The 27,542-nt window shown below is 37.1% G+C and overlaps 1 long non-coding RNA gene across 1 annotated transcript in view; it reads left to right on the top strand.

Moving 5' to 3' along the window:
* LOC122813652 overlaps positions 1-27,283 on the top strand; it is a 55,923-nt gene extending 28,640 nt beyond the window's left edge. Inside the window, exon 3 of the long non-coding RNA XR_006366718.1 lies at positions 26,046-27,283. This is a non-coding gene — a long non-coding RNA (uncharacterized LOC122813652). The remainder of the gene's footprint in view (positions 1-26,045) is intronic.
* Positions 27,284-27,542: the final 259 nt, after the last annotated feature.

Below are 27,542 nucleotides of genomic sequence, written 5' to 3'. Positions count from 1 at the left end.
GGATGAGTGAAGGTTAGTAAAGATGGCACTACCATATAGGAGACAAAGCACAAAAGTAATACATACTTTTCTGCACTTTCCATAGCACGCCACCGAGGAGTTGGTTTGTGCAGTTGATGGCAAAGTGTTTGCATATGTGAGATGCACATTTCTAGTGTTTTCCCTGTTTGCATGTAGTTAAGTGGTGAGTAAATGTGAGTCTCATTGCTAAAATTATGTGAGTTCTGAGTACTGATTGTATAGAGCCCTCCTGCTGCTTAGTTGACTCTGTAGCACTAGGAATACATACATTGACACATTTATTTTGGAGCACAGATGATATAGGGGTCAATTCCAGGTATACCTAATAGTTTTAAATATGTATTGATAATGCAGTGAAATAATTATTTATTCTACATTCACTCTGTGTTACCTTAGCAAAGCAGGTTTAAGTGGGATTACGTGGAGGTAACCACACCAAGGATGAGACATTCACCATCACTTGACATTGATGTGTGATGCCAAACTCCACACAAATAAACAAGTGAAAAAGCGAAAGGTTTAATTGTTTTTTTTTTTTTTTTTGTATTTATGTGTGTCGTGCGTGATTCTATTTTTGACCAGATTAAAGGTGTTAAAATGGGGTAGATAAGAAAGTGGTGAAATGGGGGCAAGCAGGGGGAAAAGAAAATGGAAAGCAATACAGGAATGTGCAGGAGTGGGTAGAAAAGAACCATAGCTATCCACTTCATCAACACTGTGAAATGAAAATACGTACAGAATATTAGCTGAATTTGGACTGTCACCTCAACAAAGAGGGGTGACAGCACAATCGTGTTGTAATAGCCAATTATACCAAATCAATGGTGTCAAGAAAACATGTGTGAAATGGAGAGCTATGTATGGGACGATACTTTTTTTTGTGGGACCGATGCCCTTTTTTTTAATTCATTAAGAAAGGAATGTTGGACAACGGACGTACGTATTTCTGGGTCAGGTAACAGGGTAGGCGAGGAAGCAGATGCAAACAAACAAGACAAGCAAGACATGACACAAGGATGGTGATGGGCGCAAAAGGTTGTGAGACACCATAATTGGGGTTAGAGAGGGGAAAGCACAGGCCCATGCCCATCAAACATGTGGAGAGTGAGAATCTAGTCTTCACCCACAGGACTGTCATCACCATCCCCTTACTTGACTGGCTGCTGGAGTGCTTGATGTTTCCTCTTATGAACCATGAGGGAGAGCAGCCTCCCCATCCAGGGTAGGTATGCACCAATGGTGCTATGCATGAACCCACACAACAACTCTAGTATCTTCTGGTGAGTGATAAAATTCCCACCTCCCCCAGTAGTCCTAGAGGGTATCCCAGCACCAGCTGCCAGGGCAATGCTACCTGTGGGCACAAGTAGTGCAGGGACAGCAGAGGCAGTACTGCCAGGTTGGGTCCCGGATGTGCTGGATGTCAGTGCTAGACCCAGAGGAGCAGGGTCAGGCTGACCTACTGGGGTTGGCCCATCTCCCTGAGCTGTACAGCATTTTGTGATTTGTCAGACATAAATGACATGGAAACATTTTGATGACACATAGCAAAATAAAAAAAGAGATAAGAGTTGGGGTGAAAGAAAAAAAGAGATAACATTAGTATCATCATATGTTACTTACAATACATTATCACAATAATTTTAACAATATTTTTCTGAACTTTTACATTTAACTTTACTTCTTAATAAGTACTAACTATAATTGAAGTCTGCTCAAACTAATCCTTGCAATGTGCAGTTAATGCACATATGCTTGGTCCACTTATTGAGATTAGGTTAACAGCAGGGGATTTATTCTATGTGAGTAGAAATTAATTTATGCAATTTAATTTTTAAAGGATTTGTGTATTATTTTATATTTGCTACTTGTGGCATTTGAACCAACAACATTTGACTCCAGTCTTACACTTGACTGCTGCAGCTGGTTTGTGCTGCAGACTGAAACATACATGCTTGCTTATACAGTTAGTATATGCATGCTTACTTTGTTACAAATGTATAGAAAACAAAAAATGTAATTGCAAAAACTACAATAATACTTCTGTTGTGCTGCATACATATACCCCTTGCTTCCCTCAGTCTCTCCATATGCTCAGCATTTGCCTATGTATTCGCAATGATCTCTTTAACTGTGGAAGACAGCCAAGAGAACAGCAGAAGAGCATTATACATACCCATCTGACCTACTATATGTAGCTTGGTATCTACTACACATTTTCTATATTAGTATGCTTTCACAACTGTGGGATGTTCTCAGTCCTGAACTCATCCAGCCACTGGCTGAGTGTATTTCACTTGTGTGTCTTTAGACCATTAAAGTGTTGCCTGCACTGTTTTCCAGTTCTTGGAATGACAGTCACACTGGACACAGCCTTAGACTTTTACTGCGAGCTGATATACTCCCCCTGCAAAAGCCTTCGGGCTGTCACGCTTTACAAGGAGTCCAGTAAAGATCCTGGACTCCTCAACACCTCACCTTGTGCCCTAAATTGGGCACCTTTCATTCTTTCAACAGACATGTCTAACTAGATGGAACTACAGTAGCTAAAAATGATTTCCTGCTAATGCGTGTTATCACATTTACTGCTAATGTGCAAAACCAAACAACAATGTTAACTGCATTTGAGCAACTTTAAGAAGAGAGTAACAGTGCCAAACAGAGAGAAACCAGTTTTTGAATTTGGAAGGTTAATCTGACACTTGGCATTAGTCTGAGGGTTGTTTACCGCAGTAACTCTTAGGCGATTTAACTTTGTAGACATGTACTGAGGGCATACATTTTATGATCTGACACATTTTTTCTGGCTTTGCACACTGATAAAATTAAGTTTTGCTATGTGGGATTCGAACATAAGAGAAAAAAAATTCTTCAGCAGTGATGATTTTTCATCTTTGCCACAGAAAAAGTGCTTCTCAGACATATCAATGAATTACTTATTAATACACATGACAGATAGAGGGATTAACTGTGTATGTGTGACCTGACAAGGTCCTGGTTTATAGATTCATTTGTGTATGATTCTTATTGAAGTGTGAAGGCTAACAAAGGCCAGATAACACAATTATAATTATAAAAACATAGTAGTCTGTATACCCTCAGTCTTCAGTCATACATATAATTCATATCAGCTCCACTCCAAGGATATGCCTTTCATATGCATTATACCACAATTTTTTAACATTCCAGGTTCAACACTTACCTTGTGAATCTGGCAGTTGATACTGTTTTAGTTCAGGCTGATTTCTGCCTGATGTTAGGAGTACACAGCCATTGCATGGGTAGGTAAAGGTTGTGGGCATTGCCTGGAATCAATGTTACTGTATGTATGTGCAAAGGATGATGGTTTTATCCCCTTAGGTAGTGAGTAAGTGTGCTATGTGTTGCCTCTTAGCCAAACTGAGAGAATATTGAGCATATCTGCATCTGCCTACACCCACAACAACTGTTGGTTTCCCTTCTGACTCCTCATCTGCTTTTGGCTGTGGTGACCTTGCCAGTGGTGGTGGGATGTGTGTCTCTTCCTCTTGTTAATACTGCTGAAGCTGTTTTCTCAGGATGATGTTGTGAAGCATGGTACAGATGGTGAAGATTTCAGAACATGCAAAGGGATTGTACTGCAGAGCTCCCCCAGATGTATCTAGGCACCAAAACCATGACTTCAGTAGCCCAGACACACACTCTATCATATTTCTTGTTTGAGCATGTGCCACATTATGACGTTTTTCACTTGGTGTGTGTGCATTTCTGATGGGCATCATCGGCCATTGTTCCAGTGCATACCCTGCATCCCCCAGTAAATGACCCTGTGGGATAACACCCCTAATGAACATGGCATACAGTTGGCAGTTGTGCCAGATATGTGAGTTGCAGTAACTGCCTGTGTTGCCAGCACACACATTCAAGATGATTCCCTTAACACTGCACACAACTTGGCAGTTAATGGAGTGGAAGCCCTTTTGATTTATGTACACCATAACCTATTCCCTGGGTGGTGCTTTGATCACTATATGTGTACAGTCTATGACACCCAGTATTTCAGGATAGTGTGCTACAGGGTAGGACTCCTGCATATTTGTGGCCCTGTTCTCAGATGTTCGGGGGAAATATATGTACTTACTGATATGCTGGAGTATAGTATTCAGGAATTGATTGAGTATCCTGGATGCTGATGCCTCTCCAACTGAAAATATTGCAAAACCATTTTGTTGAAATCCATGATCTATGCCTTTCCTTGCTGTTGTATGACCATGGAGTTGGAGTATAAAGTCAAAGGTTGCAGGGGGAAGCTCATTTTGCTGTTTGTTGGAAGTGGATTTCAGAAAAATTGTTTTGCAGTATTTGAGATCAGAGATTTCACTTTTAATATATGAGTGTGTTAAATTTCATTGACAACATGGCATTTTGGCCTGCTAGAATCACTGGGTGAATGGTCTGCTTCTTTTTATTCTATAATAAATGTATCAAGTTCCTTGCACATGTTCTAGGTTTAATGGAACTAAGTATTGTTCCCACAGTGCACATTTTATAGGGCATGAATAACATTACAAGCAGTTTCACTTAGTGACTAGTGGTAATATTTTGAAAGGCAATGTATTGCTGTAGTGAATGCATTAGAGACTCTGTGATGTTAACTCTATTCTGCTGATAATGTATATTGAATTATGGAGATGAGTGTGTAAAACTTAAATGAAGTAGGAAAAGCTGCGCTCTCCATAAGCTGACAATTTCTTTGTCCAAGATCTGATTTATATGAATGCTGCTGTCAGCTTGTGAGATTTCAGGGTGCTTGAATAACTTTGTGCTATGCTGTAATTATAACCTCTACCAATAATACGTTCTTTGTATCTAGTGATTTTTAGCTAGCATTAGGCATCTGTTTGTGGTTCCTTAACACATGGGCTCCAAACCAGTCATTTTACATTAAGAGGTTCAAACTCTACACTACTGAGGTAGGCGAGTGCTGATTTCACCTGTATGAGCTGGTAATTGTTGTTAGAATGTTTATTGTGTGCTTATCTGATTGGTATTAGGGCACAGCTAGTATAAAACCTCTTTTTTCCTGATTGTATATAAGCCTTGCATTGCCCAAAGCTGTTCTTCTCACAGCGGTCATTAGTGGTACCTTGTATATAAGCAATCACCAGAAGTTGAGGTTTCCCTATAAAAACTATGTCTGAACTTCACCTCAGTCCTGCACTACTCACTGGGCAACTAATTTGTGCAGTGTGCAGCATTTACACATTTAGTTTGGACTATGCAGGTTTACATTACCTTATTACAGCACCCAATACTAATGCTTCTCAAAGAGCATCTGGTTCGTGCACTGGGCATCATCACTGGTTAGGGTAGCTGATTGCCTGCAAAGTACACATTTGGACTTGCAACCATGAATAAGCACTTTCTAGTTCTCTCTGCATCTAGCTTGGTGGACATGGACATCCTGAGGAAGTGTAGCAGTTGCCTTATGTACACTGACAACCACTTAATTCTCAAAAAGACAAACCCAGTATGTGATAGACATAGACACTGATGGATAGACTCTCACATACAGACATAAATAGCAAAAAACAGACTGTCAGCAACTCACACACATCACTCACTGCACCCAAATAGGGCCACACAGAGACCCGCATATGCAAAAGTGCTCACACATAACTTACCCAAACTTCAAAAGCCTCTCAGATGCTGTCCTGTGAAACTCTGCATGTACACAAACAAGACAATCGTGATCACATCACATAAAGCTACATGACATTGTGTCTCAGCTACCAAGCCCATAAAGTGAAACATGCCATAACCCAATATTTTCATTATAGGTGACTCCATTGTGAGACACACTGATGTCCCTCTTCCTAGGCTGGTTAAGGAGAAGGCTCTAGTTAGTTGTCTGTCAGTGGTCAGGATCCATCAGATCATGCAAATGCTCCAGTCACTTACCCTTAAGTACCATTATGACTCAGTCATAGTCCATGTTGGCATAAATGACCTGAAATGTACCTCTTGCACTATATAAAGAGAGACCTGATTAAGCTCTCAGAATATGTGTCACAGACAGGTATGAGCCTAGCATTGTGCAGCATTCTACCATCTCCAAGGATGATGCCACAATACCAACAGAAAATTGTTGAATTTAACAATTGACTTAGCTACTGATGTCATAGGTTCATAGGTAGGTACTAGGATATTGACCCTAGGGCCTATATAAACCTAGCCAAAAAGGTACCCTGGCTTTTCCCACCCAAGAAAATTATTTTCCTGTACCCCTGTCGATCAGAGCCACAGAGGTGATCCCTGGGGGGAATTTCCTATTTCCAATCCAATCTTCAAGATTTTTCTTGAAGAGTGCTAATGAGGAGATTTGTTTGACATAGCTTTGTATGTTAGGCAGAGATCGCCTCTGAGTAGGCGATTTGCGATGGAGTAAAGCTGGAGGTTTTTGAGACGGTCTGCATAGGGCATCCTTTTGAGGCCAGTCATCCTCTTTGTGAGGCATTTCTGCAGCCTTTCCAATTATTGTAGCTGTCTTGTGAGGTACATACCAAAAGGGGCATTGTACTCTATAATGGGTCTAATGAGTGACAAGTAGAGGGAAACAATGACCTCTTTTTTCCTAGATGAGAAACCTTTTGTGATGATGGATACAGAGTTTTTACCAAAGGGGATGACAATGCACTTTTTGGCATTGAGCTTGAGGCCATGGCTTTAACACCAGCCATCCGTCTCAGTGAGGCCCTTTAGTAGGATGTCCACATCGTTATGAGTTTCAATTACGACTCCTAGTTTGCAGTCATCTGCAAACTTCTTTAGCCAAAGAACTTCTGTGTTACCCTGTACTTCAGAGACGTAGATGCCAAATAGGAAAGGACCCAGGACTGAACCTTGTGGTACACCACTTGTCACTGGTCTGAAGTCAGATTGCTACTTTCACAGTGTGGGTTCTGTCAGTGAGCCAGCTGGCAACCCATCTTGTGACATAGGAATGTATACCTAATTTAGTGAGTTTATCTATACTTCTGGAGTGGGGGATGGTGTTGAAAGCCTTGGCAAGATCTAGTTAGGGTGTGTGAACCACCTTACCCTCATCTACTGCTTTGGTGACTGCTTCAAAGAAGTCTATCAGGTTTAGGAGACATGATCTACCTTTTACAAACCTAAGCTGGGTGGGGTCCAGAGATTGGAGATTACCATTGTCTTAGTTTATAAGTTCCATGATGATACGTTCCATGGCCTTGCAGACCAGGTTCATCAGGCTAATGGGGTGGTAGTTCCTGGGGTCCATAGTGGATCCCCCCTTGTGGAGTGGGATAACTGTTGCTGTGCACCATTCAGTGGGCACAAAGCCTGAAGTGAGGCTATGACTGAACATGGTGCTTAAGTGGAGTGCCAGTTCATTCTGTAGTTCATGTAGAACACAGCCTGGGATGTTGTCATGTCCCATGGATGCTTTGTTCATGGCTTTTGAGAGTGTGGTTTTACCTGTGCATCCATGATTACAGGTACTTTGCATTCTTCTGGTATAGAGATGAGCCCTTTAGGGGGGTGGGGGGTAAAGTTAGCACTGAACCTATCTGCCAGGATGTGGGCAATATCAGTTGTTTCTGTATATTTAGTGTCATTGTGCTGTAACTCAGAGCAGGTCTGAGTGTTGCCATTGAGATTGTTGACATAGCTATAGAATGCTTTGTGGTTGTCTTTAGAATCAGTGGCAATATTGTTTTCATAACTAGCTTTGGAGGATTTTATGAGGGATCTCAGCTTCTTACTGAGGCTGACCAGGGAGTTTCTTCAATCATGGGATTTTACTCTTTTTTCAACAGTTTCTTTATTCTGTTGTAGAGTTTGTTTATGGCAGGGGACCACCAGATTGGCTTCCGTTTTTTGGAGGATAGCATCTTGGTTCTGTTAGGGATAGCACAATACATGCAATCGTGTAAGTGCTTATAAAGTGTATTTGTGCAGGAGTCAGCAGTCGTACCTCTATTGTCCATCTGCATGGGTGCTGTGAAGTTTGCCACTTCTGTCTTAAGAAGCTTGAAGCTGGCTTTGGAGAAATTATGTGCAAGACAAAGGCATGGTGAAAAACAATGTACACCAAGCAGTATGGCACAATTTCTGTAAGAAATCAAATATATATATATATATATATATATATATATATATATATATATATATATATATATATATATATATATATATATATATTTAAATGAAGTTGACAATCTCCAGAGTAGAGGTTCCTGTGTCTCCTTGGCAATGACCATCCAGCACATTCAGGGAGAGGTTCTTTAACATTAATGTCGAATTTCTTTAATGAGGAAGGCGTCTATTACCTGAAGCTGAAAAAGGAAGTAAAGGTGTGAGTATGAGTAGGTATACATGTAAAGCAACTGTCAGGGAATGACTACTTAGTAACTTATAAATCAAAGAGGAGTTATTATATGGCAAAATATATGTCTTCTTCAATGTATATAACTATGAAATGTGTTATCTCACAATGAGAACAGAGGGAGAGGGTAAATAGGCAAGTATTAAACATCAACTCAAACAAGTGAAAAGGACAGTTTTCAAACTGGGAAAATAGCCTGAAGCAGTTGATATCAGGTGCAAGCAGGAGAAGGTTAGCAATCGGTCAATTGGAGTTAGTCACTGCAATAGTATTCAATTAGCTAGAAGTTAAAAAAAATAAAGAAAATAGCAAGAAATGAAAAAAAGGATAGGTTACAGTATTGAGGAATCGTGATGCATTAGTTGCTCTTGGAGTAATGTGGTTTTGGGGTTTAGGAACTTGGACAGAAATGAAAGCACCCCTTGAAGGAGGACAAGAATGCTTCCAGCTAAGGTAGTTTATCTATAAAAAAATGATGATTAGGAAGCTCAGAGTTTATGCCAAACAGTTAAAGGAAGACAACGCAGAGAGGGGGGGACCTAGACAAATGTAGAATAAGAAGAGAAGATGAAGAAAACGGGTAGTACACAACAACCAGTGATTGAACAGATAACAGGAAATCAAAAGTAGTTAAGAAAGAGTGAATGTGAACAAAACATAGCAGTTCTTTCTGAAAGTAGAGAAATTGATTGTATAGGCAGAAATTGCCAGGTGATAACACAGGTAGGTTTAAGGTAGGTTTATTTACTACTCAGCAAGTGTGATGCAGATGACTTTTTAATACACACTGAGTTCACCTCCCTGATGCTGCACTTGCAGGTAGCTGTTCCTCATCTCAAATCACTGCTGATGTGTCCTCTTTTATTACTGGCAGTGATCATAGCTGGTTTTAAGCCCCAGTGAACCTTGTGGTTGCTGAGATCCCCCAGATACTTTGGGGTGTCCAAGACAATAGTAAGTTATCTTATTATTGATATGTCATGTTTGTCAAATCAATGAAAACTCATGCAGCAATCTAGTGTACTTAATAAACCAGGTCAGTAATACTAACTCTTGGGGTGAAGATTCTAAGCCTTGACTCCACTTCTACATTAAAATACAGATATCTGATATTGTAGTAACAGTGTTTTGTCAAGTAGCAGGCTTCATAATTACATTAAATGTTTTCCACTGACATAGTGGCCCTGAGTTAGTTAATCTTTCTAATGGTCATTCTCTCCACTAAATTTAAAATTGTAGCTGGCTTTGGGTGTCCACAATAGTCATGGTTGTGAGGCCATGGCAATCATCCTTGATTGTGTGGGGGCCCCGCAAAAGGTACTGCTGGCCTGGAGGGAAATTGAGGAAAAAAATGATCTTTCATTCTCTGATTACTGATATTATACTAAACAAAGTTGTGAAATTACCTGTAAGCATAAATCCAGTATCAGTAAATGAATATGAAAGAGGTAAGCGAGAGGTATGTGTTACATATCAGTGACCCAGTGTGAAAGATATCAGTATTTATGTGGGATATTTACGACTGCTTTATCATCATGCATATGTAAGTGCTCCTTTTTTCTAATCTGCCTATGCCATATGTAGATTCTTTCCCTTTATAGAATTTTCAGTTATTTATTTATTTATTTATTTTACATTTGTTTACCGAGTGAAGTCCAATTGGGCAGGGTTGCCCGTTTTTAGCAGAGACCCGGGGAGAAAAGCTCCATACAATAATACAATTAATGAAACATGTAATATTGCATATAACAATATAAAATGTTAACACAGAGATACAGTTTACAACAATTTATAAAAAAAATCTAACAACTGTGTCAAAGATTCCTGTAGGAGTATTGTAGTACATTGAAGAGATGACAATATTCACAACATTGTTAAACATACAGCAATGGAAGCTGCAATACTTAATAAATGTTTCCAGTAGCATAGTGCAGTTTGTATTACAAGTAAAGAGGCTGGGGTAATCTTAAGGAGTTAGCCCAGGTTGGAGTATGTACATATCCAGGATTTGGTGAGATGGGATTTTAATTAATTTTTGAAACTAAATTTGTTTGTCTCTGTCCTGACTTTGAGTGGGAAGGAATTCCAAATTTTTGCAATCATACAAGACTATAAGGGATCACTTGAGTTATGTTTACTTTTGTATACTTCTACCAGTCCTTTGTTGGTGGACCTTAGCTGATGGCTGTTGGTGTAATGGTTGATTTAGTCATTCAGGGATGGGGTATTGTTGGGGTAATAGAGAATTTGGTGAGCTAGAGTGAGTTGATTTAAGGTAAGTAAGTTAGGCAATTCCATTCAGGACAATTTCTGAAAGGCTAGACAATGGTGAAATCTATAGGAAGAGTCAGTAGTGAATTTAGCTATCTTGTTATAACAGGTGGATAATTTATTTAGATTGTTTTTATTTAGGTTAACTAGGATGGGAGAAGCATAGAGTAATGTGGAGAGTAAGTGGGTTCTTAATATGGTAATTTTACTATTGGAGGCCAGGTAGCTTTTACATCTGTAAAGTGTGCCTAGTTTTTATGTATCTTAGTTATGGTCTGAACTATGTGCTTGTCAGAGTTTCTTATTTTGGTCAATTATAACACGTAGTAGCTTGGTATGTGCAACTGGGGTGATGTGGGTGTTGTCAGAAGCAATAATTGTGAGAGGGGGATTGGGGTCTATAGGTTTAGAGGGATGAAACAGCATAAGTTGTTTTTTTTTTTTTGGGGGGGGTGAGTATTAATTGTGAGTCTGCTAACCAGGTTTCAACTGCAGTACAGGATTCATGGGTTATTTTTTGTAGAAGCTGGAGTGGGGGTTGGAGCAGATTAGAGTAGAGTCATTGGTGAATTGTACTATGCTTGCATGAAAGATTGTTTTATGGAGATTGTTTGTAAATCTTGTGAAAAGCAGGGGGGCTGAGTATAGATCCTTGGGGCACACCTAGGTTGACAAGGAGAAGAGGGTTAGATTGTCCTGTCACATAATGGCCTGTTGTTGGTCAAAAGATAATCTTTAAACCATAGAAGTGCAGATTTATTTAGTTTATGTTCTGAGAAAACAGTCAGTAGTTTTCTATGGGAGACTGTATCAAATACTTTTGAGAGGTTTAAAAAGACAGTTGATACCAGTCTACCTGCATTTCATTGTTGATTAACCTGATTGATGAAACTAATGAGTGCAGTGGTGGTACTATGACCAAGTCAAAAACCATGTTGAGTTTTGGCTAGGAGACTATTGGAGAGAAGGTATTGCAGTAACTGGGAATGTATGCATTTCTCTAGGATTTCTGAGAGTGGGGATAATATGGCTATTGGGTGATAGTTCGATAACTCGGTTGAGTTTACACCTTTGTGTAGGGGTATTATATGTGGGATTTTCCAGAGTATTGGGACTTTTATCTCAGAGACTGACCTATTTATGATTATACAGACAGGGTATAAGATAGCTTTGTCTGCGATTTGGAGATATTCTGCTGGGAGTTTATCAGCAGGCAGGTAGTGGGTCTTAGTTTGGACAGGTATCTGAGGATTGTATTGTTCTGGACTGGTTGGAAGGAGAAATAGTTTTGATCAGATAGGGTGCTTGGTATGTTTGGGAGGGTTGTGGGTGGAGAATTTGATGAGAGTTTTAAAATGGAGTTGGTAAAGTATTTGTTGAATTGAGTTGCAATGCTACTTTTAGATTTGTCAGTTATTGGGGTTGGAGTAGTAGTTTTACCTGGATGGAGAATTTTGTTTATGGCAGCCCAAAATTTGTGAGGGTTAGCTTTACGCTTAGTTTGTATATTGGAGTAATGTTTTTTTTATCTGATCTTAGTTCTTTTTTTGCTTTATTTCTTAATTCATGGTATTGTTGCCAGTTAGTATTAGTTTTGTTTTAAGCCAAGTATTGCTTTGTCCCTTTGTTTTAATAAGAGTTGGGTACTTTTGATGAGCCAGTTGGCAGAGTTGGCCTTTGTTTGAATTATTCTAGGGGGGCTAGTTGGTTAAGTATTTTCAGAAACGTGAAGTTAAAGTAGTCAACTGCCTTGTTTAGAGGGAGGCTAAGTAGGGGGAACCAGTCACAGTGGTTAAGTGCTTTTATTAGGTTTTCTGCTGTAAAGTTTTTTTGTAGCATATTTGTTTATAAGGGCTACTTTTAGTGGGTTTGATTTGTTGTCTTAACAGCAAAGTACTGAGGTGGTCACTTAGGGTGTTGGTAATATACATGTTTTGTGTCTTGGACGGGCAGTTAGTGCGGATCTAGTCTAATATGGATTCCTTTTTGGAAGGTATATCAATTCTAGTTGAATGATCTGAGTGAAACCATATAGGTTTATGTGAGTAGAAGGGGGGATGAATTTACTAAAATCCAGTCGATATTGAAATCACCTAATATGAGTGTCTCCTGGGGGAGCAATTCTGTTGCCCAGTGGGTTTTATTTAGCAACACATGATCATTGGTCCCATATAATTTTCTTTTGTTACCCTATTTTTCTATTTCTATAATTGCATTTTTTCTTAAATTATTATAAAACTCCATCAGCATCAATTATGGTATATGGTTTGCATATCATTGGAAGATAAGTTATTGGGTTATAATTTTTGGATGACTTGCAGGTTACTGTTAAGGAGGAATATAATTTTTCCTGTTATTAACCAGGCTGGTGCCAGTTCAGGATATGCATATAAATAATTCTTATTCGAGCTTAAATCTTTGTGCAAAGTCATTAATACTTTTACCAAAAATGAAATGGATAATACATCTGACCCTAGGGCTTCCAGTTAAGAGCTTTTCTTAATTGTATCTCAATTTCTCTGGCCATTACTTCATCCCATTTCATTGTTTATTTTGTACTTTTCATTTATATTTTTCTGAATATCTTCTAAGATTTTTGCCTGTTCTAATATTTTGTATTTTTTTAGTTGCAGTAGTGTATGACAGGATACCTTCCATGTCTATATATGTCTAAAAAAATATATAGAGTGGTACTTGTAGAACAATCCATAACAAGCATACTCTTATGATGGGTGATTTAATATCTGCATTGATAAACTAGAACACCTATACTTAAAAAGTTGGATATGTTCAAAAAATTCCTAGAGAAGTACAAGTTGTGATCTAGTCCACAAGAAGTAGGAATATTCCAGACCTTGCCCTCGCCAGCATAGCCCCCCATAATATCTCTGCTGTAGTAGTATCTCCATCACTGGTAAAATCTGATCACAAATGAGTAACCTTCACCTTTAAATTCTCAAACACTCGCACAATGATCAGTTCTGAATTTAAACACTTCTTATACACCAAATGTACTCAAACAATGTGATAAGCTCTCAAAATGTATAAGAATGTTACTGCTTCCCACTCATCTAAGTATGTAACTTAGCTCTACTCCTATCTCCCAAAGTAGATAACACCGGCAGCCCCCCAAGAATCAAATTGTTGTTGTTTTTCTTTCGGCTTTTAGGGGTCGCCACAGCAGAACTCTGGTCCACTAATGATTGGCAGTTGATGTTTATGGTGCTGAGGTGCCAGCCCAAAACCCAGCCTTCAAAGAAGGCACGCCCATTCACACATGTCTTTCAAATGCCACTCGACCGCGGGGAGGACATAAAGACTCCACACAGAAGGCACTCCAGCTGAGAATCGAACATAAAAGTAAATTTTAAAAACAAACCAACTTAATGATCCACCAGTATAAATAAAATAAATAAGCAAAACAGCAAAAAAAAAAAAAAACAATTTTGAAGTCATATAACAAATCTAAATCTACCCACATTGGAGTTTATCAAAATATCAGCAAAGAACTAAAACCCGCCATTGGAAATATCAAACCAAACAAGAACTGGAACTAGCATATGAAGCCAAGGACAATGATAAAAAAGTTAGTTATACCAGAAAATTAAAATATAACACCCATCAATGTTTAACACTAATTCAAAACAGCTTCACACATTCTGACCTTGAACACATTACTAATATACTTGCTGATAACTTTAGTGTTAACTCTATGTTAACTCTATCCCAGAATCAGTCATCCAGATATCACAAATCCCTGAGGCCTTGGGCCCTTGGGACCAGGTGTCTTCAAGAAATGTGGCCTAATTAACCTTTAAAAGGCTAAGAATGCCACTTCCCTGGTCTCAGAAAATGTCCTGTATGCCTAATAACTAACGAAAAATATGCCCTCAGAGAAGTCCTCCTGATCATGTTTAATTACACTTTAGCCATAGGGTATGTCCTAGAACTACGGAAATGGCTATGGTGATGCCCCATCCCAAGGGATCCCCCGCCCCAAAACCAGGTCCAGCAGCCTAACTAGCTAATTTATATAGCCAAAAAATGCATCATCTGTGACTTCCAAAACTAAGATAATGAGGACTCATATCGAGCTACACCATCAAAAGTTTTTTTTTTTTTTTTTTTGTCAGGTCTATGTTATATCTGCAAAACTTAGTAAACTTTCTCAAAACACTCATACAGGTAGCGGATTGTGATCATTTACTCCATACGATATATCAGGATCTGGTCAGGACATTTAATATGATCTCTCATGCTGGTACTGTAAATATGGTTAAAGACTTAAATATAGGCCCTTACGTGGTAAGATGGGAATAAAACTAGCTGAAAGACAGAACACACACACACACACACACACACACACACACACACACACACACACACACACACACACACACACACACACATACACACACAGAGTTAGGATAGGAGTTGTCAGTTCTGAAAGCAGGAAGATAAATATTGCTATGTCACTGGGATGAATAGTGGGACATCTTCTAGCTGGCCTTTATTTCTCTGTCCTTCAAACCCTAAAGACTGACTTATGGCTAATTAAGTTTTCTAAGGACTGTAACCTGGCTGCCATTGTTCAGTCAATCATGCTGTACAGAGGAAGGGCTAAAAGTAAATGAAAAAAGACAAAATACTGTGACATTTTGGGCACAGCTCTCGCATACAGCTTATAGTATAGTCAATACACTACTGAAAACTGACACAGTTGTTATTGATCTTAGCACCTTCATTGACCATTCCCTCTTTTTCGACCATGATGGAACATCAGTAGAGGAAAAAAAAAAACTTTTATCTAGCCTGATACCTACCACATAGCATCTAGATTCAAATTAGTTATCATTCCTCTATATTTGACCTTATCTAGACCAATCAGCACAATACTCCTGGATATATACTTATGTAGACACATCACACAACTAGAATGGCCCCTAAGAATATTGACTAAAACATTACTGTCCAGAAATCCTTAAATAGCAAGATAAGATTGAAGCCTTATCCATATACTCTGTCTTTTATACATAGCAGGGTGGGGATCTATGACTTGCTTTTCTATGTTATTATGCACCCAAACCTCCTTGAATTCTTTGCACTTCTGCAAAGCAAACAGCTCCACAAACACTTGGACTGAGGGTTTAAGTCTTCACCTACATATAAATAGAACATGCTATAGAGATAGATATTACCTTATTTTGCCCCATCCCTTGAACAAATTTTCCTTGCACGTAAAACAGAACAAGAGTCTTGCATCCTTCAAGACAAGCCTTAATGATAGAATGAGTATCCATAGATTCATATCTGGCCTGACCTGTTTTGAATTCCTAAAGGTGGGAGCTAAGCCTAAGTGTGGGCACTAGTAAGGCATAAATTGTCTCAAAATTGTCTTGGTTTATAACTCCAATTATCATTAAGGAATGCATAACATCAAACAAGAAAACTGTTGTGATGGGAGACTCTAACCTCCCAGCAGGTGACTGTTTCATTCCTGAATCCATATCAAAAATAGGGACTAAAACAGACGTATTGCTAGAAAAAGAAGGCAGTCATTTATTTTATTTTACATTTGTTGACAGGGATAGTCCAACTGGATACATGTCCATTTTCAGTGGAGGCCCGGGGAGAAAACCTCCAATGGTAGTTACAAAAGCAAATATGACAAAAATACACATTTAAAAAAGGTTACAGATTCAGTTGAGGCATTTGACTTATACAATCTGAAAAAAATATGATATAGTTCACTTAAAATAACATTGAATAGTAATAGTACACAAGTATTACCAAAGATTTAGTCAGGTTTAGAGCAAGAACATAGCCAATGTGTATTACAATACTGTTTGAGACTTTTCTTAAATTGTGTTAGAGAGGTCTCTAGAGTAATGTCATCAGGCAAAGAGTTCCAGGTTTTACCAACAGAATTGGCAAATAGAGAGTCACCAGCAGAATTTTTGGATTTAATATTGGACTACCAGTCTATTAGATGAGCAAAGTGGTCTAGAAGTATAGTGAAGGTAGATAATATTTTTAAGAGCAGGTATATTATCTGGTTGGTTAAGTACTTTATGAGCCATTATTAGTTGGTTGTACTTTAATAGGCTTAGCAATTCTAACCAGCCAAGATAGTTTAGGTGTTTACAGTGATGTGTTCTGTAAGGCATACCAGTGACAGCTAGCTACTACCAGCTATGTGGTTATAACAGGAAGAGAGTTTATTTAGATCACTCTTGTTTAAGCTGGTAAGGAGAGGGGAGGCATAGAAATGGGTAGAGAGTAGATGAGAACGGGCTATGGCTATTCTAGCAGGTGGGGTAAGAAAAGGTTAAATTCTATATAATGTACCAAGATTTTATTGATGGTTTTAATAGTTTGGTTGACATGTTTTTTTAAATTTAAGACTGTTATCATCCAAGACACCTAGAAGTTGTGTGCAAACATCAGAGGAAATTATAGTACCCTTATTTGATTATCTATTACAAAAAACAAAAGGAAGGGTAAAATACAAGCCTTTATACTTAGCAATGATGGGGGGTTGAGACCTGGAAGAAAAAGTATCCCTAGCTATTAGTGACCGTACACCAGTCTGGATATCCCTGGATAAATGGGACAACAAGTAAACAAATGAAACCAAAGTGGTGGCAGCAGAAGGGCAGACTATATTAAACAAGGGGAACTTGTGAAATCAGGAAAGGTGACTAGAGAAAGCATAAAGCACATTTGCCCAATACGGAACATTTTCTTATTGTATTTCAACAAGAAAATACTTTAAAAATATACTTTCATACATTGACATCAGTGAAGAAAAACAGTAAATTTTAACCTTAGTAGTCTCAGTGTAGCAAAAATGTGTATTGTGTCCAAGACCATAATGGTTAAGGTGTTTACCTTACAAACACAAGGTGCAGGATTTGATTCTCACATGGGGTAATGGGCTAGGCTTAATATGGCCCACAAGGGAAGTTAGCCGAGTTCTAATCTATAATCTAAGACTTTAATAGGGTTGCCAACACATATGCGTGAAGGTGTTCCATTTAAGTCTATAGATGCAGCACTCATTACCCCAGGGTAATGTCACAGTAGTAAATATTACATTTATTTGGCTCAAGGTTTAATAAAAAGCTCACAAAGCTTTTTATTAAAAAAATGACCAAAATGCATAACCATAGACAAGTGTAAAAATGAATCCTGTCACTTGACTCCTCAAATGCCATGATGTATATCGTAACATCAGAAAATCACTTTAATATTTATTATAGGGAAGTGTGAAATATTTACCTGGACACTTATAATCCCAGAGTATAATATCAATTTAAGAGTGACTGTGTAATAACAGCTGAGCAAAAAATTCCTTACTGGGGCACTATGAGCAGGAATGAACCACAAACTAAAGAATCTGTGAAAGCTGTAGTCAGGATGCATAACATGTTAAGATGCATCAGGGAAGTGTCACGGTGCTTCATAAAAGGAGTTGTTTCTTAATATAAGTCATTTCTGACTTACAGGAAGTAATGTGAGAAGGAGAAATTTCTGATATTAGCATATGAAGGTGTTGTCTGATAATTAATAATGGGAAATATTTATACTGGGTCTATATTAAATAATCATATGAGAACAATGTCGAACGCTCTAATGAATGAAAATGCCGGAACTGGAAGTTCCGTTATTTAGATTGCAGTACAGTGAAGAGTGAGATATTTTCCCTTTCCTCATTGTAGCGTGATCTCGGAGTTAGAATATATATTTAGCAGAAGGGGTGCAGCCCCCCACAGTAAGGTCTTCGAGTTCCTGTATTTTTACTCATTAGCGCGTTCGATATTGTTCTCATGTGATTATATAACATAGACCCATTTATACTATCCTAGAAAACATGAGTTCTGAGGAAGAAATAAGTGCTGACACCGAGTGAGAGGTAAAAATGCAAATCAAAGGGATGTAATGCTGATATGAAGATGTGAACTTGACTTAATGTGGAATAAGTGATGAGGGTGTTAAAGAGATTTCTATGATTTATGGCATTTGACTGGATATTTTAAACAACTGGGGAAGACTGTAGCTGAGAGCATTGAGTTTCTTTGTGGTCAATAAGTCACCATGATGTTGGATAAATAGCAAGTTACTGAAATTCATAACAAAGGAAATGATGTGATTGGCTGGTGAAATATTTAATTGCGATAAAGGATACTGTTTGTAGTAAACAATATGAGCACTGAAATAACTATAAAAAAGGACGGTATGGGTTTAATGAACTCTGCAAAACAGATAATGTAACAGATAGGCTTAAGGAAAATATTCATTTTGGTTTGAAAGGGTATTGCAGTTAGTATCAAATAAAACAGATAAGAAATAAGAAACTCAGTGGCTGAAAAAATTGGTGTGAGTACCATGACTAAAGCTGCTAAAAATATGATGTTACAAAAAAGAGCAGGTGTTGTGTCAGTTATGATAACTTGGAAAATGAGTTACTAGAAAATCTGTTTATGTTGGGCATTATTACTCTGAGGCATAATTCTAATAATAAATGCATTTTGTGGAGGATATTTGTGAAAATCAAAGGTGTGTACTGAAATGCATGTTAGCTTTTCCTACAGTTCTGAGGGTGTCTTGCAGTGGTAGTTTAGCATTTTCAAACACAGAGGAAGGGATGTAACTTTCTACATATGTCTTATATAAATGCTGCTGTATATTATGTTGATGTTTTTAAAACTGAGGAAAATTTGAATGTAGTGGAAGATGGAAAATCAAGGAGATTTGAGTGAAATATGATGATTTTTCTGTTCTGCTCCTGGGTACAATGGTTTAAAAAATTAATATTCTCACTTGGCAATATCTGAATGGAAGGGGGAAGTCATATAACAGCAGATCAGCTAAATCTGAATGAAAGAATATTTTATGTATTGCTATAATATCACTGCTACATACGAGGGTGCATTGTCTGATCTATAGCCCTACAATTGGATAGTGAAGGTAAATGGATCATGAAAAAGTCTTGATAACAACAAGGCCATGAAACATTATATAATTCCAGCTGAATTGTTTACAATCATGCAAAAGATACTGTTACTGTGGTGCTAGGAATTTGCTACAAATTTGTAAAATCAAGACTGGAAAAGATCGATTTATATTCCAGTACAAAAAAAGTGCAGTGTTAAAGATTACAAATTATTCGGCATTTGTATTTGTTTCACATGCAGACAAGGTAATACTCAGGCAAGCTAAAGCCATTGCTGTGGCATAAAGTGATAAAGTCATGGTTTAGGCCAGGTTACCTGGGTTTGATTAGAGGCTTCTGCAACTGAATTAGAGAAATGGGGGAATACATTTACCCTTACTGGGGGTGAAGGCATTCATCAGCAATGCTCCCTAAGAGGAAGAATGGACCAAAGAGGGCATTCACCCTTTAAAGTATGTCAAGGAGGGATATGGGTGAAGTAAGTAGGTCATGCATTAAAAAAACTAAATAGAAGATGGACATTGGACCTACCAGTGCATACTTAGGCTTCTGTGTGTCCCCAGCATAAATGCGGACATTGAGCTGGGGGGTGCTGGTAGATCTAGTGTAGGACATGTGATAATGAGACCAGCTGTCAGAGCAGTGGTAATGGATACTCTAAGAATATATGGATAAAGAACTGCCAGAGGTACAAGCTGGTTTTAAAAGGGCATACCATTGTAAATCAAACTGTCAACATCAAACAGGTAATGGAAAAGACAAGGGACTTTCAGAAACGTGTTTATGGTAATAATGTATGGCTGTGGGAGATGGACTATAAGTTAGGCTGTGTACTAGAAAATTGAAGATTTTGAACTGTAGTGCTGCCTGGATTAAATTCTTGATGGTTTGGTGGACTGCAAGACAATTACATTAGTCAGTACTTAAATAAATAAATCCAGAGTGCTCATTTGTAGCCTGATAATAAAGCTAAAGCAGAAATAGTTTGGCTACCCAATATGAAGACAGAATTTACTAGAGAAGACACAGATGTTAGGAAAGATTGAATGCAAAAGAAGACAGGAGGCATTAGCTGTAGTATATGAATATCATTACTGAAGTAATGAATATGAACTTGTAAGGACTTAAAAATAGTTCTCGAAAGACTGCTGGGCTGCAGTCCCTCAGAGGTCACAAAGAGTCATATATTACTAAATACCTAAACAACAGATGGTTAGAATATGTTGTGTAGAACGAAGCATGTTGAAATTGTAAGTGCATCACAGTATTTAGGATTGCAATGTGTGAGAAGATCATTAATTATACTGCTGAATCATAGTTATTACAAAAGATCATGCTCTGTTTTTAAATTTTGTAGTAGATGAGGATCCTAGCATGACCCTTTGTATTTTGTATATGACTTTTGTATTATGGTTGAATGAGGCCAAAAAATATATAAGCGTAAGAAAGAGAAGTTTTTTTGGTACTTAGTATTATTGCAACCAGATTTTGAATCATATGAAACACTAATGCATGGCTTTGATAACTGACTACAATGGTCATTGAATTAAATGAATGACTGCAATGGTCATGGATTTAGGGAAAAACATTGTATGAGGGACAGGGGAGGTAAAAACATGGAGCGTGGGGAACCTTCCTTTTCACAACCACTTTTCAAATTGTATGAAACACAGACACATGTCTTTGCTGACTGACTGCAATGCTAGTTGATTGATTTAAATTAGTGACTGTAATGCTTGGTGATTTAGGGTTAAAAGCTTTTTTGGAGGGACAGCAGAGGTAAAACATGGGAGCATGGGGAACTTACCTTTTCACAGATTTGATTTTACAATGATACAAGCAAGCAGCGGCAGAAGAATAACTGCCTAAATGCACCATCACCACTCAAAGTTATGCTGAGCTGTGCAAAGTATCAAGGCAAAAGTTAGATAACTGACTACTATGAACTGTAACAGACCTGAAAGTCACAGTCCAACAACCAGGAGTACTGTTGTCTTGTTATATGTCATTTTGATGAACGAGGACTTTTTATGTTCTATCAGTAAAGACGTTGATGTACTAATTTTTTTATTTTATTTATCATTTGCTGACCGGGAAAGTCCGACTAGGTTCCACAGATCCTGTTTTCAGCAGAGGCCTGGGGAGAAATGCTCCAGAAGCATGTTTTTAGAATGTGGGAGGAAATCGGAGTACCCAGAGAAAACCCACGTGAACGCAAGGAGAACATGCAAACTCCACACAGAAGGCACCCCAGCCAAGAATCAAACCAGAGAACCTCTTGCTGTGAGGTGACAGCATTAACTGCTGCACCACTGCGCTGCCCAGCTAGCTAGCAGCCGACTTCATTTTATTTCACATTAGCTCATATCGGCAATGCGCCCTAAGCAGGAAGAGGAATTTTTCTATTGTTCCTGTTCTTGCTGCCTGACCAAAGTGATTCAATAGTAGTTAATACTTTAAAAACACCTTCTAAGTGTTACTTACACTCCTTTCCCGACAACAGTGATAATTATGGCTCATTCAAAATCTGGTTGCGAAATTATCTGCGAACCATTTTTTTTCTTTTATATTTATTCTTTTTTATTAACTTTCACTACTTAATACAAATCCTACCAGGAAGAAACAAAATATAAAAGAATCACAAACACTGAGTTTACAGCAAGTACATAACCTTTAAAAAACAGCAGAAGAATACTGATCATGTTCTACTTCACATTCCACTACAGACACAGGTGTGTGTGTGTGTATGTGTGTGTGTAAAATTATATGACACTACATCACTACTTCACTAAACTGGCATATACTACATCGACCAGAAATGGTGGAAACTCAAATAATTAAGAAAAACAGCATTTTATGCAGGGGGCCACACTCCTGCACCCCCATACCCTTTGCTAATTATGCACATGTATGTATATGTGTGTATGTATGTGTGTGTGTGTGTGTGTGTGTGTGTGTGTGTGTGTGTGTGTGTGTGTGTGTGTGTGTGTGTGTGTGTGTGTGTGTGTGTGTGTGTGTGTACATATATATATATATATATATATATATATATATATATATATATATATATATATGGGTTCCATACATTAGATCGAATTTTCACTAATTCAAAATAGTGCATGAAATGCTCACTGCAGTGAAAGTGCACAATCGAAAGTGCACTTACGTGAAGTTCAGTACAACAAACGGGTGTTGTACTGAACTTCCATGCAGTACTCATGGACCTTAGGGTTAGGGCATGGGTCATAGTAAGGGGATAACATAGCAATGTCCTCCACTATGGTGCAATAGTCACGAACCTTAGGGTTAGGGCATGGGTTAGGGTAAGGGGATAGCTTTACTAACTATCCCCTTACCCTAACACGTGCCCTAACCCTAAGGTCCATGACTATTGCACCATAGTGGATGACATAGCTTGTTTTTTATGTCCTCTACTGTGCTGCGGTGTTTTCGGTGAAGTGCACTTACGCAAAAGTTCATTTTCGTTAAAGTGAACTTTTGCAGAAGTGAGGCTTCCTATTACAAGTTCGAAGTAGTGAACTTTCGTTCTTGTAATAGGAATCCATATATATATATATATATATATATATATATATATATATATATATGTATATATATATATATATATATATATATATATATATATGTATATATATATATATATTTATACACATATATATATATATATATATATATATATATATATATATATATATATATGAGTCCCCTTGACATGGTCGACATTTCATAATGCCGACTGTCATATGGATGACACCATATGATCGACATTTGAAATGTCGACCATGGGATGCAGGCATCTCCGTGCAGTGCAGAATGGAAAGAGTTCCATTTCGGCACTGTAGTGTGATCTTGGAGTTGGTATATTTAAGTTCAAGGGGGTTTTGGGGGCATAGCCGCCCTGCTAGCAGCGTGAAGGTACATTTTTTTTTGTTTGTTTTTTAGTTTCTACTTATATGGTCAACATTTCAAATGTCGATCATATGGTGTAGGCCATATGAAAGTCGGCATTATGAAATGTCGACCATATCAAGTCGACCCATATGGATTCACTTCAGAAGCTCGAAATACTGAAATCTTGAATTTCAGTATCTCGAGCCCAAGAAGTAGAATCCATAAAACAACGAAAACTAAAATCAGAGAAATTCAAAACCTCGAATACCGGAGGTTTTGAATTTCATGGTTTTACTACACACACACACACACACACACACACACACACACACACACACACACACACACACACACACACACACACACACACACACACACCATCCACCACACAAAGACACAGAATCACTCTACTACACCCCCCTACTTAAATATTCTCACTCCGAGGTCACACTACATACAAACACACACAAAACACCACCACACAAGCTACTTTCTCTTTGCACACACATATCACAGCAACAAAACACACTGATACACACCACAGCCCCTACCCAAACCCCTTAACACACACACACACACACACTTACCTGAATACATGACTATAGCGGAACTTTAGAAGCGTGAAATTCAAAACCTCCAGTATTCAAGGTTTTAAATTTAACGCTTCTAAACTTTTGCTATTATGTAGATTCGGCTTCTTGGGCTCAAAATACTGAAATTTGAGATTTCAGTATTTCGAGCTTCTGAACGGAACCTATATATATATATATATATATATATATATATATATATATATATATATATATATATATATATATATATATATATATATATATATATATATATATATATATATATATATATATATATATATATATATATATATACATATATATATATATATATATATATATATATATATATATATATATATATATATATATATATATAGATATATATTTTTTTTTCACTAGACTGTTAGCCCACTACATGAGCATACATTAAAGCAACCAGAAATGGTCAAAACAAAATAAATTGGAAAACAAGAAACAATGTTTTATGCAGATGGAGCAAGCCCCCTGCACACCCACACCCCATGCTAATTATATGTATCAACTCTGACATTGTTAAGCAGTGGGAAGAGGGCAAAATCCCACTCTTCACTGTTTAGCATCAGATCCCACAAATGACAGCATCCTACAATGATTCCAAAAAGTTCGATGTACTTAACATATGATGAATCACATCTCATATTCATATATATATATATATATATATATATATATATATATATATATATATATATATATATATATATATATATATATATATATATATATATATATATATATATATATATATGTGTGTGTGTGTGTGTGTGTGTGTGTGTGTGTGTGTGTGTTATTTACACACGCACACATGCGCGCACACACATGCACACACGCATGTATATATATATATATATATATATATATATATATGTAAAGTACGTTTTGCAGAATTGATAAGTTTATTAGCGGAGGTTATAGAATTTCATTGTACCACACTACAAGAGGCCTCGTATCTGACATTCACTGTAAAGTCCAATTCTTTTCAGATCAGTCTATATCTTCAAGTTAAGGAAGTTGGAGCAGTGCTTGTCCCTGGCCATTAAAGCCCATTTCTATTACCAAGCACTCCCTTATATTCATATAATCGTGGGCAGTAACTTTGTCAGAAAGAGGGAGAGCTTTTTTTAAGATCACTTCTGCTACCTCAAACTTCCTGCCTATGAATAGTAGAAATAAATTAAGCATCTGGTAGGAGTGAATGTAGTAGAGCATTTAAGTAAAAGAATACATATGTGCCTTTGTTTTATGATAATGGAAACAACTCACCCAGTAGCTGGAAATCTAACCAGCCTGCCTCATCTAGCTATTTGTATGATATCTTTCTTAGCATCTCTGTCTAATTTATAGGCATTGCTTATGAATACACCTGTTTTGCTACTAGTTGTTACACTGTTTCACGCATACATAGACTATATTGTGATACAATTTCCTGTCTCTTGTCTGGAATGATGAGCACCCACAAATGTTTTCAATGTTGCTATTTGAAAGTGTGTTCCTTAACATAATCAGTTGTACATAATTTTACATATGGCTATGATTGCAATATGTTGTTGTGCATCTGTTCTTACAGGCCTGGATTATGGATGTAAAGGGCACTTGGTAATTTCAGTAATTGATTCAAATACAAAATATATTTAAAAACTGACACAATGGTGCCCATCAGCTATTTAGAAATTAAGTGATTATTATGTATATAAATGAACTGGCATCATGAACTTGTTAGCTGAAAAGGTGGCTTCTGTGAATATGAAAACAAGTACCTTTCTGTGTTGTTTTGTCTCTTACAAACATTTTTAAGCATGCTTTTTTTCTGTTCAAAATGTTGTCACTTACATTTTTTTAAATTATTCTAAAATAAAATATCCATCTCTTGTGTTTCTTACAGTTACACTGATGGAATTTACATCATGCAAATTAAGAACAACTTGAATACTTTCACTTTGACTCATATCCTGCATTTCAACTGTTTTGGTTTGCAATAGTTTATCATTTCACATTGCTATATCTGTTTACTGAATGACATGACTTAACTCTTGTTGTCAAAATAGCATTCACAAGTTTACTGAATAACATAAGGCTGTTTTTTTTTTCATTTACTTAACTCCTATTGCCTGTTAAACTACATTTCATTTTGACCAGTGCATTTTCCCAAATTATTTTCACAGAAGTGACATAGTATACAATGTTTCACATTTTCTGTTAGTAAAGTTTGTTCCAGAGGCAGTAAAGGAAGGAAAAAGGATTGTGCTTATGTTCAGCAGGGCAGTCTAGTAACACTGAATTTCTTTCTCTAGCACTATTTTCTTGTGCTTCTGTAGGAATTTTATCTGTTATGCAGTGAGACAGTTTGAGTCACATATTCATTATTGTGAGGACTTTCTGTTAACTCATTTGCTGACAATTTCATTCTGATGGATGTAGAAAGGTGTTTTATTACCATCAATTGAATTGCTCTTCTGTTGTATTACTCAAGAATGCTTTATTTGCAATTAAAGCTCTTTCTAAGTTTGTTGTTCAGTTATTTTAATGACATTGGTACTGCCACGTTCATCTGTCATGGATTGACTTTTTACATTCCGTTTCTGAGAGTAATTCTCAAAATTGTTAATAACTATTCTATTGATTTAAATAAATTAATTGCTATATGATATCGCCACTGTTATTTCAGAACATATCATATATTATGTACTTCTGTATTCTTGGCACATATTAGTTGTATTTCATTCACTGTCGCATGTTTATGTTATCTTATGTACTCTGTATGAGTCGTCATGCTATTGACCTTGGTCTGAAAGTGGTCAGAACTGATCAATGCTTAATCTGAGTTAACAACCTCAGTAATTAAATTAATAAATAAATACTCTTTTTCACATTATAACTGTATATTTTAATATATGCTAGCATACTTTTCAGATTTCTGATTCTGTATTTAACTTGTTATTTGAGCAACTTTACACTGGTCATTTATGTTGTACTGTTTGTCATTTATTAATTTTCTGCAATGCTTAGTTATAAGCCCTCAGACAGAGCTTGATTTAATTTCTTAACTGTTTGAACTGCATGAATTTAAGCAGACTTTATCAAAAAAAAAACTGCACAGACTGAAAATTTTGGAATATCACACTAAGAAATGTTATCCGAGACAAGCAAGGAAAAGTTACAAGTCAAAACTGTCGTGCTGAGTGTAATTAGATAAAACATACATAAATTTTATCAGTATTCCCAGTTATAAGGCTGCATCCATTTTTTTCAAAACTATGTATTTTCACATGTAAACTAGCAATATTAAATACTCATTAGATTAGAACATCAAGATAAAAGAATAAATGTTTAGCAAGTTGAACTTTGAATGAACAATGAGCGATAATTACATTCATTTAAC

This window comes from Protopterus annectens, chromosome 1.part1, assembly GCF_019279795.1.
Source record: "Protopterus annectens isolate FY-2018-M chromosome 1.part1, PAN1.0, whole genome shotgun sequence".
Classification (NCBI taxonomy): domain Eukaryota; kingdom Metazoa; phylum Chordata; order Ceratodontiformes; family Protopteridae; genus Protopterus; species Protopterus annectens.
This window is presented reverse-complemented; position numbering and strand designations above follow the sequence as displayed.